The sequence below is a fragment of the Melozone crissalis genome, unplaced genomic scaffold, assembly GCF_028551555.1.
Source record: "Melozone crissalis strain CALT ecotype California unplaced genomic scaffold, PUWL_Pcris_2 ptg000027l_1, whole genome shotgun sequence".
Lineage (NCBI taxonomy): Eukaryota > Metazoa > Chordata > Aves > Passeriformes > Passerellidae > Melozone > Melozone crissalis.
In genome coordinates, this window is record NW_026535805.1 from 36,048,514 (window position 1) to 36,061,922 (window position 13,409).

A 13,409-nucleotide genomic window follows, 5' to 3' on the forward strand; every position below is an offset into this window, starting at 1 on the left:
GTAATTACAAAACACCATGAGCACAGCCCAGACAAACAAGGGCACACATTGCTTACATTCCTTCCTAGGAAGGATGCATTCTAGTATCTAGTATCTTCAAGTCCTAGCTCAATTCCTCTGAAATCAGAGAGGGATCTGCCCCACACTGTTCTCCTTCTGCGCCACGGAGTACCAACTTGATTCTCTGCAAGTCCTATCCAAGATTATTTTTAGCCCAACTCTCACTTGCTGTGAGAAAAAGGTCTGAAACAAATCTTGAGAGCCCACTAGTTCAAATAACGCTGACTCCCTGGTAAAGCCAATGGAAGAGGGATGGACTATTTACAAAGCAAATAGTTCTGCACATCCCTACTAGCAGCTGGGCCTGTGCCACAATATGTGTGTGTGTGTGTGTACACACATATTCCTGATGATAATGGGATCCACATGATTCTCTGTTCGTGTATTTTGACTTTAAACTTGTGACATCCATTTTGGCACAAAAATGAAGCGCACAAAACGATGGCCCAGAAGGAGCTGGAGTACCTGGGGCTGGTAAAGTTTGCTGCAGGGAGCAGTGCTGCAGTCACACCCAGCTTCTCCCAGCTGAGGAAGCCCCAGCAGCACCTGGCTGACAGCAGGGAAGGAGAGCAATTGGAGGCGAGCAGAAAATTCTGAGAAACTTTTTGCAGACATTACAGGAAGATTTAGTGGCCATGTATAATATGAACCAACTTAAGAAAAAACTACAAGATCAGCAATTATCTCTTTTGAAGCCATGCAAAAATCCTGCCAAAAAAAGAGGAAAAAGCCCATGTAACTAAACATAGATACATTAAAAAAAAAATTACATGTATATTTAAATACACAGCTTTGTCTATATATATTTTATATTTCTGCATGCATATAATAAAAAACAGTTTTGAGTATTTTAATAGAAGCAAGTGCAAATTGATTTAAATTAATCTCTGAACATAGTGGAGAGCCAGCAGAGTAATTAACTATGTTATTTATTAATTACTATAACCATACCAACTGTCCTTTCTCTTCATCTCTCCAATAAAAACAACTCACTGCTAATCCACTACAGCTGCAGAAACTTCTATGAAATGTTAGTTAAGGTAATAAAATAGCTCCAGTTTTAGGTATGGAGGATCCATTACTGCCCTTGAATCATTTATGTCAGATTATAATCTTCAGTGAAGAATTTGATGTTATTTTAACAATCCAATACCTCACTGGCACATGCTAGCACACAAAACCATTTTTTAAAAATCACACAGCAATACAATCTGAATAGGAAATCGATCACTGAACAAGCTAAATCTGCATGAAGGAGAAAGACTGGAAATGTGGGACAGAGGTAGGAGGGTAGAATGCAGTGAGCAGTATCAGAAAAATGAACATATAAATAGGAAAGGAGGAAGGATCATAGAAGTGCACGTTAGTTGAAAAGATTTTTCCAATATCTGCTGGCACTTTATTTTTATCTACCACTAGCTCCCTCTATTGCAGTCAATAACCTGAATGGGCATAAAATAGATTTTTCTCATGGTTTGGATCAACACAGGATATAAACCACAACTGAAACACATTTCCACGTGCTAAAGTCAGCAATAATTATTGTAATCCAATTGCCTATATATAGCATACTTTAACAATTGAGGTGGTAGGCACGAGGAATACAGAGCAAGAAAGAAGGTAGCAACACGTTGGTTCAGATTACTGCTTACCAAATCTACTTTTGTTTTGCTGGTGTATTGTTAAATCCTTTTTGTGCTTCATAGGAAGCTACACCTTTTGAAGACAGTTAGTCATAACAACTACTTTATTTTGTTTTTGGTTTAAAATGCCTGTGATTTGCACACCCTGACACCTGCTGATTTCATGCCCTGCCTTTTCCCATCAAAGCCTCTTCTTGGCTCTCCACACGAGGAAATCTCATTTATCAAAATTCTGTTAGCGTAAGGGGAAGGGCTATGCTGAGCTGAGCCGTACCTTCATTAAACATGCAGAACATAAACTGCTGACACTAAGCACAGTCAACTTGCAGCATGGCAGAGGAGGGGGGAAGAAAAAAGGAAAAAAAAAAAAAAAGAGTAATGAGACTGAAGGAATGATGTGATGGTGAAACAGGAATAAAAGTCACAGTTTTGCAAAGCATTTAAGTCATACTGCAGTCAGTGAGATTTAATCACAGACCTGAAGTTAAGCATGTGCTTAACTTTGCCAAACAGAAATAGATCACTAAATTATGAATGGAACAATCTATTTCTGTTCCCAGGAACACGGACACTTTGTTCCCCAGACCAGTCCCTCAGGGAATGAAAAAGGTGAGGGGGGGAAAATGATAACAAAATTGGAGAAAACAATCCCTTCTTCAACTAAAAATACTGGTCTGGATAAAGGAACTGTACGTTACATTTAACAAAACAGGATTTAAAAGGTTGGTATCTATCATTTAGGTTCCAGGAGACAGAAAAGAGCAAGTGCCATTACGGTCATTAATTTCAACACGGTACCAAAGGCCAGGGCTCTGAATAAAAGAAAAATTTGTAAATTTGGAAGAAGCAAGCATGAGAACAGAATTGCATTAAAAATCAGAATTAGGGCTGAGGGCGAACAAAGTGGCTTTTTGAATTTTCACTTCACTTACTGTTCTTCGTATTTTTCCTCCCTTTAATTCTCAAAGATAGCTGTGTAATGCTGCCTACAATAGAAACTTGAATTTAATAGGCACGAAGCAGAAGGTGTGTAGCATTTTCCTCTGATCACAAGGAACAAGCACTTAGCTGTAAGAGATCCACAATGAGTCACTGCAGGGTGGAATCAAATGCATCACAGGTACATGCAAGCCTTTTTTATTATTATTCTACCAACTGACAATGCATTATAACATACAGCCCTAAGAAAAAAAAATCAATTTCAAACCACCTAGTCCTATAAAAATATATAATTTACCAATCATATATGCCTGCATTTACACAGTTCAAGGAGAGCTAAGGCAGAGGCAAGGCAGGAGGATGGGGCAGGAGATAGGTGGAGAGGGATGTCAGTATTTCTTCTGTAAGCTTTTTTTGGTATTTATAAGTAAGATAATAATTCCAAGTTCAAATTGTCTCAGTACCAAAATGAATAACTTACCATCAAGTTTCTAACAGCAGCTAACAGTTATTTTAGTATTTCAGATATTATCTGAAAAATAATATCATATTAACAATTTCTGATACTTTCACACCTCTTAAAACACTTCTTCAAAATTAATCTAGGAGTAAAGTACCATAAAATTAATGGCTGGATTTTGCCACCGTTTTCCATTCTGAATATCATCATATTCCAAAGAGAAAGAATTTGGCTCTGATCAACTAACTCTTAGCATAGTATTAACATTTTTTCCCTCTTCCAGGGTTCTGCGTATATGCAGCTTTAACAGGAGAGCAGAAAGCAGACACACTTGCGGAAATGAGGCATGTACCTCGACTTTTCCTCAAAAGTGATTTCTGTAGTTTTTTTTTTAAATAAATGTATACATTTAACATAAATCAATAGCTGCTTTTATGTTGAAAAATTGTTGTTTTTCTTGATGTCACCTATGAAATAGAACAGGACAGTCCAATTATTCTATCATTTCTTTCAATTTGTAAACAATGTGGTATTATCACCAGCTTTTTTAGCTTTTATTCTGGTCAACAAGGCGCTGCAGCCTGCCATATAAAGCTGCACACCACATGGCACCATTCAACAGTATATCTAGGTCAGCTTGCATTTTTAATGTGCTCCATTAGCTTTCCCTTGCTCACTGTATCAAGTTTGAACTTCTCCTTCTCACTTTTCAAACCTCTCTACAACTAAGCCAGACAACACACCAGATCCTAAGAGTATTGTGATCACCTTCAACATTTGCTCCACCAAAGACTGCAGTTCTAATCCTATTTCCTTAATTCCATGCTGTTTCCAAACCCAGCATCCCACAATTTCTCCTTCAGGATCCTTTTCCACAGTACTGCTGGTAAAAAAAAAAAAAAAAAAAGAAAAAAGAAAAAAGAAAAAAGAAAAAAAGAAAGAAAAAAGAAAGAATAAAAAAGAAAAAAAAAAAAAGAAAGAAAAAAAGAAAGAAAAAAAAAAGGAAAAAAACCCAGGTTACCTAAATAAAAAACCCCAATGCTTTACCCAATGTAACTCCTTCCCCCAGTAGTACTTGGGGAATCTTAACAATTTTGACCTTGGCAGCATTCTGCACACACCATGGCTAAACAAACCTACAAGTTAATAAGCATATAAACAGCCTACATACCTACATTACTGTAAAGCTTTTGCAGAATCATATATGCCATAATGGTATTCAGTTACTTCAATGCAACAAAAACCAGTTCCACATGATTCACTTCATTACTTTCCTTCATAAACAGCAGTTAACTCATTTCTTAAAATACATTTATTAATTTTTAAATTAGCTTGTATTCTAACTGCTCTTCCCACAGATGATTTTAAGGTGCACATCCCTCCATCGAGGCACAGCCCTTGCCCAGGGAATGAAGTGGTAAAACCACCCTAGATATAGATTACATGTACAAGGCAATCAGGCCATCAGCTCTGACACAAGGAATAGCACCGTGAGGAAGTTTCACAGGAGAGTCAGGGAGATTCAAACAGATCTTGATAAGTGGGGGGTGGAACTGGATGATGGAATGAAAACAGACAGCCACGTTAAATTGAATGGTACAAATAATGCTTATTTTGCTTCAGATTAAAATGGTAAGGCAAGTTTTAGTAAAGAGACTGTAAATGCATCTGCTGTCTATTTCATGTAGTAGCAAGAATTTAGTAGTGAAATCATAAAACACACAGAATGATTGTTACACTGGAAATCTGTCACAATAGTTCACATGTGTATAGTATAAAACAATGTAAAGCATTGCAACAATATGAAAATCATGCCAAAATGACCTGCAATCTTGATCCTCCTATATAAAAAATATTAAAACACTGTATAATTAGCTGTTCACCAAGAAAATCAAAGGAATGACCTAGAAAAACAAGATTTCCCAATGTCATCCTAATCTAATAAAATTATCTGTCAATATCCCAATTCTCTAGAAAACTCCTTCTCACAAGAAGAAATTCTTAAAAAGTAACTCAAATAATTGAATCTTCAAAGTTAAAAAATTATGTCTTCTGTAAAAGAAATATATGTTCAGTAAAAAGCCCCAGATTCTGCATGATTGTCATTGTTTTTTCCTCTTGGAATCTGCAACACATCAACAGCACTTTTCCCAGCAAAGCACAGCTCTGAACGATGATACACACCTGTCCTTGTCTCAGGGAAAAAAACAGGGGAAATGAAAACCTAAATCACATCTGTCTACCCAATAACTTTCTCATGCTCCTCTCTGCAACTCCCATTCCTCAAACCTAGCATTAGTTTTAATAAGCCAATTCTGAAATCAGGGGAAGCAGCCACGTAGCAGAAATCTGAATCTTTCTCTGTATCTGCATTTCATGCTGCTAAAAAGTATGCTATTAAAAAAAAAAAAAGGCAAACACATTAACAGTAGCTTTATAAAAAAATGAATACTTGTGGGTTTTTTGTTGTCTTAAGTCCCAATCTGAATGGGAGCATGCTTTCTGTAGCAAGGTGATGTTGGTTGCTGGAGGGCACAGTTCTGGTCCCACCAGTTGTACAATCAGGTAGAATTTACAGAAGAAAAAGAAATCTGGTCTAACTTGCTCAGCCCATCAAGGAGAAACAGCAAACTATTTGCAAATATTCTGAACTGCTCTCTTCCCACCCCTAAACAAAGAGACCACCTGCCTCAACATTTATTTAAAATGTGCAGGTATTTACAAGCAAACTTTGTGTTCCGATTGTTAGATGACTTGGTAAATCTGATACTCCCTCCAAGTTCAAACCAGCAGTTTAAATCAAAGGGGCCACCCGGAACTGTAAAGGACCCGCCTGATCCGCCTGATCCGGCAAGCATCAGCTCCGTTTGCATGTCAACAGGAGGCTGCTGAGCGAGGGAGGATGCTGAGCAGCACACCCAGCCAGACAGCTCAGGCACACTACACTCGGGCTGCCTGAGTGCACCCACCAGTTAAAATTTAATGAGAAACAGAAGGAAGACTGAGAAAATAAATTCTTTTTCTCTGGTAGAAACTTAAGTCACTGTGGCGTAGTGACTGCTGTTAAATGGTGGGTTCAAACCTTGGAAGAGATGCATATTCCTACCATGAAAACAGAACCAAATTTTGCATTCTTCTGACATTTTATGAAGTATGGAAAGGGAAAAGCCATACTACAGACTGTCTCTTCATAAAAGCAGCAAGGGGAAAATATGGATTGCTGCTGCGGCTGGTGCCACCACAAAAGCTGGATAGTTCAATGTCACAGCAGTTCATTTTAATATAGTTGTAATCTAAACGGGCATAGGACCGCTCAAAGAGGGATACTCACCAATCAGAAAAGCAAACTTAGTTGCCAAGCCTTTACTGTGAGGGTCATGAAGCACTGGAACAAATTGCCCAGACTGTGGATACCCCATTCCTGGAAGCGTTCAAGGCTACCTTGGATGGAGCTCTGAGCAACCTCATGAAATTGTGTGGAAAGGTGCTCCTGTCCATGAGAGAAGTGTTGAAACTACATGATCTTTAAAGTTCCTAGATGATCTTTAGAGTTCCTTCCAACCTGAACCATTCTATGATTTCTACTTACAGACATCACTTGAGCAAATACCTAACAGTTGCTTTGAATTGCATACAGATCTTCTGAAACCTCCACACTGCTACTCTCAGAAAGGCAATGGGAGCTATAAATTCATATCAAAATCCAAAATGTGGCCACATCCACACCTTGATAACCGTAACTAACCTAAATCGTGCAGAACTGGAGAGGAAGGCTGTTCATCACATTTATGTACATCCAAAATAAAGATGATGTAGGAAGGAAGACAGCAGTTTACATTTTCTTAGCACTAATCCCAGCTGGTTGCAGGGCATGGGGCCAACCACAGGCCAACGATGTTCAAGGGTGCTGAGGAAGGCACATTTACCATCTGTGCTCACTCCAGCTTGCCACAGAGTGCTTGGGAGCTTTGAAAATAAATGTTACCACATACCCATGTAAACTGCCTAAGCCTAACCCTGAGGCCATCAGTATTTATTCTGCAAGCACCATGAGATGCTTCATGTTGAAAAGGAACATTAAACATGTATTTATGGCTAGCCTGGATCACTGGCAGAAAAAAGGAAATATCCAAGAAAGCCTGAGATGCTGTAGACAGACAGGGACATGCCACAGGAGACAGGCCCTCCCAAATGCCTCACCTTGCCTTGTCTTCTCAGAGACTACAGTAGTGTGGGCATGGGGCACAAGGACGAGAGAACCAACTCTTATTATGTCATTTATCCAGCTGATCTGGACTTTCTGACAAGTGGGGTTTCTCAGCTAACAGAGCTTTTTTCCTCCTATTCTATGTATCATTTTGTCTTTTCTTCTTCATGCAGGATTGTTATGGAATTGTCCAGACCCACGTCCACAGCACAAGGAGGCATTACGATCTCCAGGAAGCCTGCACTTTTTCCATCCTCCCAGAGAGCTTTAAAATCTTCTCCATATGGGAAGTGGGACAAAGTTCCACAAGTGGGTGTTGTTTGGAATCACCCTCCATACTCCAGGTGGTTACATACACTCCTCCACTGCCTGCAACTCTCAGGACAAAGGTGGACCACAATTAGGACTGTATGATGGATGGAAAGGAAATTACGGCCATAAATCTCTCGGTGTACCTCTTAATTAGTATAAAACTAATTGGGGAAAAAACCCCACAAACCACAGAGGTATTTATTGAGACTAAACTTACTAGACATTAAGAACTATTGGTTAAGGAGATGAAATTTGTATAACATGATCATAATTTCTTGGTTTTATGGTTTTTTGGACTGTCACAAATAGCATAGCAGCAATATGCACAGGTTGTTCAGACAGAAACCTGTTCACGTTGCTGCTACTTAGTTATAAGTACTTTAAAACACTGATACATCTGTAAGGGGTCCCTAAAAATATAAAAAGAGCACCTTGTTCCCTGACATAATGCCATTCTCTACACTTGGAAAACACCCAGCATGGAGGGCACTTCAGCAACCCCAAAACTCAACTTTAACAACGAGTCAAAGAAAAGAGGTTGGAAAATCCTTTTAGTCATCTGAACACCTCAGGTGAAACAAGTCCACAAAGAAATGAAAAACAGAACTGGGGAGACATGCAATCCTAACTCTCCTATAAGCAGCAAAACAGAATTTACTGGAGATTAATATGAGTATCTATTTTTTCTAAGCTAAAACAAACCCAAAAATTTATTTACAACTCCCAGGTTCCTAGCTAAGTCAACAGTGCAAAGACAGATGTAAATGAGGACTCATTTCTCTATATTTTCCCATATACTAAGCACACACAGACAATCCAAGTGTCAACACATCAAGACAGAGATAATTCTGACCCTTGAAAACATTCTCTTCTGAAAAGGATTAATTGGCTTTAAAACAATTTAATTTGGCTTTGAAGATGCAACTGTTATTAGCAACCACCAGATGGCAGGAGCAAAGGCTGCTTACAGTCTTCAACAAAAGAAAGCTGTCTTAAATAAGGCAAGCATTAGAAGAGAACAATTTTTTATGTCTACTTTTTCTTCTCTTTCAATTGCTTATTTTCTTTTTCTTTCCAAGAAGTATTATTTTACTGCAATCAAACTAATACATTAAAAAAAAAAAGGAAAATGTCTCTTGAGAACATGTCTCTCAATTTTATCTCATGCCATCTCCATCTCATAGCTCAAGGGTTCTGTTACAGATATTGCAAGAACAACAGTTTCTTTCTAGGTTTGCACAGTCATAACTCACAGTCAGCCACCAAATGTATTCCCTTTGATGTCCTATGCTTCAAACCAGGAAGCTGACACATAGCTACACTGCATAGCTCAATTTACCCTCGGGATTTGAACTTCTGCTATCTGGGATATGAAAATAAGTAGACTACAGAAGATGCACCATGATGTGCTGATTGTTGCAATAATGCTGTATCTACAAGGTGGAGGAAAGCAAAACCCCTCCCCTAAAAGTATGAACCTCCCCACTCTGCCCAACACTCCCCCACCAAAAGACACCTTGACAAACTGGAGTAAAAGTAGTATGTTTGGGAGGAAAAATATTTTAGTCCTGAGCATATTTGATTCTTAACACATGTATCCTGTATCAGAGAAAGAACACTTTAAAAATACAATCCAGCAGCACATACTTTAAAAGACTTAGGAACAGACTCTCTAAACAACTTCCAGAGTTACTAAATTATGGAGACAAGGTCATCACTTTCTGTCATGTCATAAAACAAAAAATATGGCTAGTTCCACGAACAATGCTGGAAGCTCCACCATGCAGACACATCCACATCAGAAATACCACCCTTGCTGTATTTCTTTGATAGAGCTGTCTCTCCATTATGCTGATTTCTCGATCAAAGAGAAAGCTTTACTCCTGTATTTGTCTTCTGCAAAGGAAACATAAAATCACTCCTACAGTGAACACATCCATCGGGAATGAGATTCTCTTTCCTCAACCCCAGCAGCACACAGTCCCAGAAAAGAACAGGTGAAGCTCTCTCCTACTTCAAACCAGTGTGAGATGCAGTTGTGTGGTTAATTCTGCCTCTGTACATAAGCAAACATGCCACTTGCAAAATATGAAAGGCTTTCTTCCCTGCCCCACTTTTAAATGACACCTGCAAATCACTAATCCAGTTGCCATTTATTTCCATATGTCAAATTACAATCTTAACTTGTGCAAAGCAACATAATAGTAATGATTAAGCCAATTACATCACAACACAGCTTAAAACGACACACAATGGAAGGATTAAAGCTCGCTACCAAATAAGAGAGTCCTGTTCTTGGTGGAGCTCCCCCACTGTGGGAACAGAAGTGTCTCTTTTCCTGTTGCACAAACTTGTGAGCCTTCTGACATGTAGCTGCTGGACTGCCATTAACAAACTTATTTATATTAATGCAGCACAAAGCTGGGATCACTGGACCTCGGCATTAGCTGCGGAGGGCGGGCTCTGTGGCCAGCGCTGCCAACACGGCTGATGGCACTGCACAGCTCCACACACAGGCTGGGACACGTGCACCAGGTGATCTCACCAGGCTTAACTGAGTGAAGCCTCCCTAACCTACGTTATTTGGGTCAGGTGGATGCTGACAGCAAAAGCTTTAGGGAAAGGGAGGGAGAGCAAACCGAGCGCAGATATTTAAAAAGTCAGGCATCCTGTTCTCGAGATAGGGCCAGACACCCTTTGCAGCCTGTATGAAGCGTGTGCTACTGCATTTGACACCGTAATTCCAACTGATGCCCTACAACAACAAAATGTGAGTTAAATCTTTACATAATAACCAACCTTTCACACTAAGATTTTCAATTCTACCTCAGGGATAAAAAGGTTCTAATGGAAATTGAGCATCTGAATCTCTTAGGAGGATTTAAAAAACTCCCACACTCCTATTTGTATTTGTTCATTGCCTTGGTCTTTAAATGAGCATTATTCAAAATGGTTAAACATTTTACCTTTTACTTCTGCCCTGGGCACCTTTTTTTTTTCTCTTTCTTTACCACATCTTTGTATTCCTCCTATTTTCTCTGCCATCTGCAAACACTGGTCCCATCTGCTAAAATTTAACTTCCTACTCAGCTAAAATAAACACAAAATAAATTGGTACTGTTAGTATTTTACAAATCATCATTAGGCTTTAGTAAGATTAATGGGACTCAAACAGTTTCCAACTTGGAAATACATTCCTGTGTGTTGACTGCAGACTTGGGCAGATATCACTCCATCTATACAGTAAGAGTGAGCTCTTACTCTACCTTACTTTCTTGGCAACTATGGTTTTGAAGGAACTTATTATATATGTAAGTTTATTCTCATCAGAATTTGAACAAACCAGGCCTAACTGTTAAGCCTGTCCCACATCACCTATCAGCTGCTCATGATTTGCTACGTGGTCATTCCCCCTACATGTCTCCATGCATAACCACACATATACCACAACCCTTCTAAATACTGAAAAAAAGAACCAGTCAAAAGCTGGGAGGTTTTTGTCTTTAAAAACAAACATGCATTCAAGTACACACACAAATAAATGTGTAAACTGAACTGAACACCACGTGTACCATCTTCGAAAAAGCTGTTACAGCACACCAACAGCTTCCTCCTCCTGTAAAATTAGTTGCACAGAAAGCTGAATGGGTTTACTTCCTTCTAGTCAACCAAAAGAAAGCTTTGGACAGCAATGCAATCAAATCTGTACTTATTTTACATATTTATAATTATCAAACAACAACTTTTTTTTAAAACTGATTGAAAATGTGCTTAGATTTTTATGCCCTTTTAAACAGTACTGGTCTCACATATGCACAAAATGAAAACAAGAAGTTTATAATAAATGTAATTTTTACTCTAATAAATGCCTTATGTCCTACATTTGTTTGGGGAAGACTGTTTACTTATTAATAAGTTGAGGAGGAGGAAACATTTTTAAGGACTGCTATTAATGGTTTGCAATTTGCACCTGCTCCATGCTTAAGGAGTAAAGACAGGATTTGGTACTTCAAGGTGCCTTTTCCCTGGGTATTTTGAAAGTTTGACACAATTTCTTTTGTTTTCATTTTATTTTCTAAAATAAGAATTATTTTGTCTAAATCAATATGCATAACTTCTATCAAAAGCATCCTGTAGCTGATTTCTACAAACACGAGGATGATGATCATCATCCAAGACTCAGCCATTCAAGGGGCCAGATCTACATCAGCCAGGTCTTCGCTTTGCCAATGATAACTACAGCGAAGCTGAACAATATTCTGATGTCTCATTCAGAACCTTTTCCCGAGAAACAGTCCCATTTGCTGCCAGTATGCATATTTACCATGAGACTGAGATCATGGAGATTTTAAGAATAACAAATGACATTGTACATTCTTTTAGTAGTCTACAAATATCCTTTTTTAAAAGACACTATTCTTGTATGTATCTACAGGCAACACAGCCTGTCAACAGCTTAAAACTAAGTGGCATCTAAGGATAGGTGGAATGGATGCAGTCAAAAGAAGAGTCATCCCCTGCAGCAAACTGTGCTTCTGCTCCTGCATACAGAGGGGCCCTACAATATTTCAAGCTGAGACATATTCTACACCCAAACCCAAAAAAGATAGTTCCCCTCAACAGTCTACAATAGCCCTGGAGGAAAATGCAGGCTAAAAGCAGGTACCAAGGAAATCACTGCATGGTGCAAATTTTTAACCTCACATCCTTCTCAACTGTTAGGTGGCCAACTGTGTTATCATATCAACTTACTTCCTAATTTATAAAATTAACTATTTTTCATTTAAAAAATTTTGCTTATACACATTCCCTACTGGCACACAAACTCATCTGTTAATGTAACAGAGACACTGGCATTTATTTGTCATTGAGACAGACAGTAAGGAAAGAATGTCAAGGGAGAGAAGGGAAGAAAACGCTTTTGCAGCATCTCTAAATAAACAGCAAAAATAAATTCTGGGATTAAAAAGTTTTGGATGATACATATAGTTTTCTTTTTGATTGATAAAAAGTACATGACATTCCTAGGCATAGTTAGTTCACTACAGAACATAAAGCTACTATTAGAAGAGAGTTTAAAAGATCTTGATGGTTCTGAAGACCAATCTTAGGAAAAAAGATGCTGTGTAGTCTGGACACTGATGGTCAGAGCTAGCAACAAACTGAATTCGGCTCTGCAAAACAGAAGCTTAGCAACAGAAAGCTCTTAAAACTTTTTGTAATAAAAAGGAGTTTCAAAGGATGTCCATCAGGATGACAAGACATAAAAACACCTTGTAAATCTAGCCATGAAAAAAACTCAAAAGCCTCCTCCACAGTGCTTTTTTTTAGCTCTGAGAGTGACTGGCAAAAATAATCATCAGTAATATTTCTTTTTACCCACCTAGTCTGAAGGATTATGGAGATGAGCTCACAAGAGCTGACCCTCCAGGTTTATTAAATATTCAATGAATATTCTGTATGCTTGCTGGGTATTAAATAAAAATCAGAAAATACTGCAGACTACCATATATTATATACTTCAAATAATACCAAAGTAGCTCTGTTTGTTTTCTAATAATTTATTGAAATCACTTTATCACATATCAACATAAAAATGTACAATATAGACACAATGTAAATTTTGGCATAATGAATATTTATGTACTTTTAATGCTTTTTTCCCCCTGCTGGTTAATTTTGCTTATTGTATTCCAAATAAACCTGGATAACTTATTCAATATTTTCTTGCTTTTCCTTTTCACCTTAACAGTAACTGCACTGCTATTTTTCCACCTGCAGTAGCATC

The 13,409-nt window shown here is 38.3% G+C and overlaps 1 protein-coding gene across 4 annotated transcripts in view; it reads right to left on the reverse strand.

Moving 5' to 3' along the window:
- The window catches only part of ARID1B (AT-rich interaction domain 1B), a 324,803-nt gene that overhangs the window by 130,569 nt on the left and 180,825 nt on the right, over window positions 1-13,409 (reverse strand). The window lies entirely within an intron of this gene.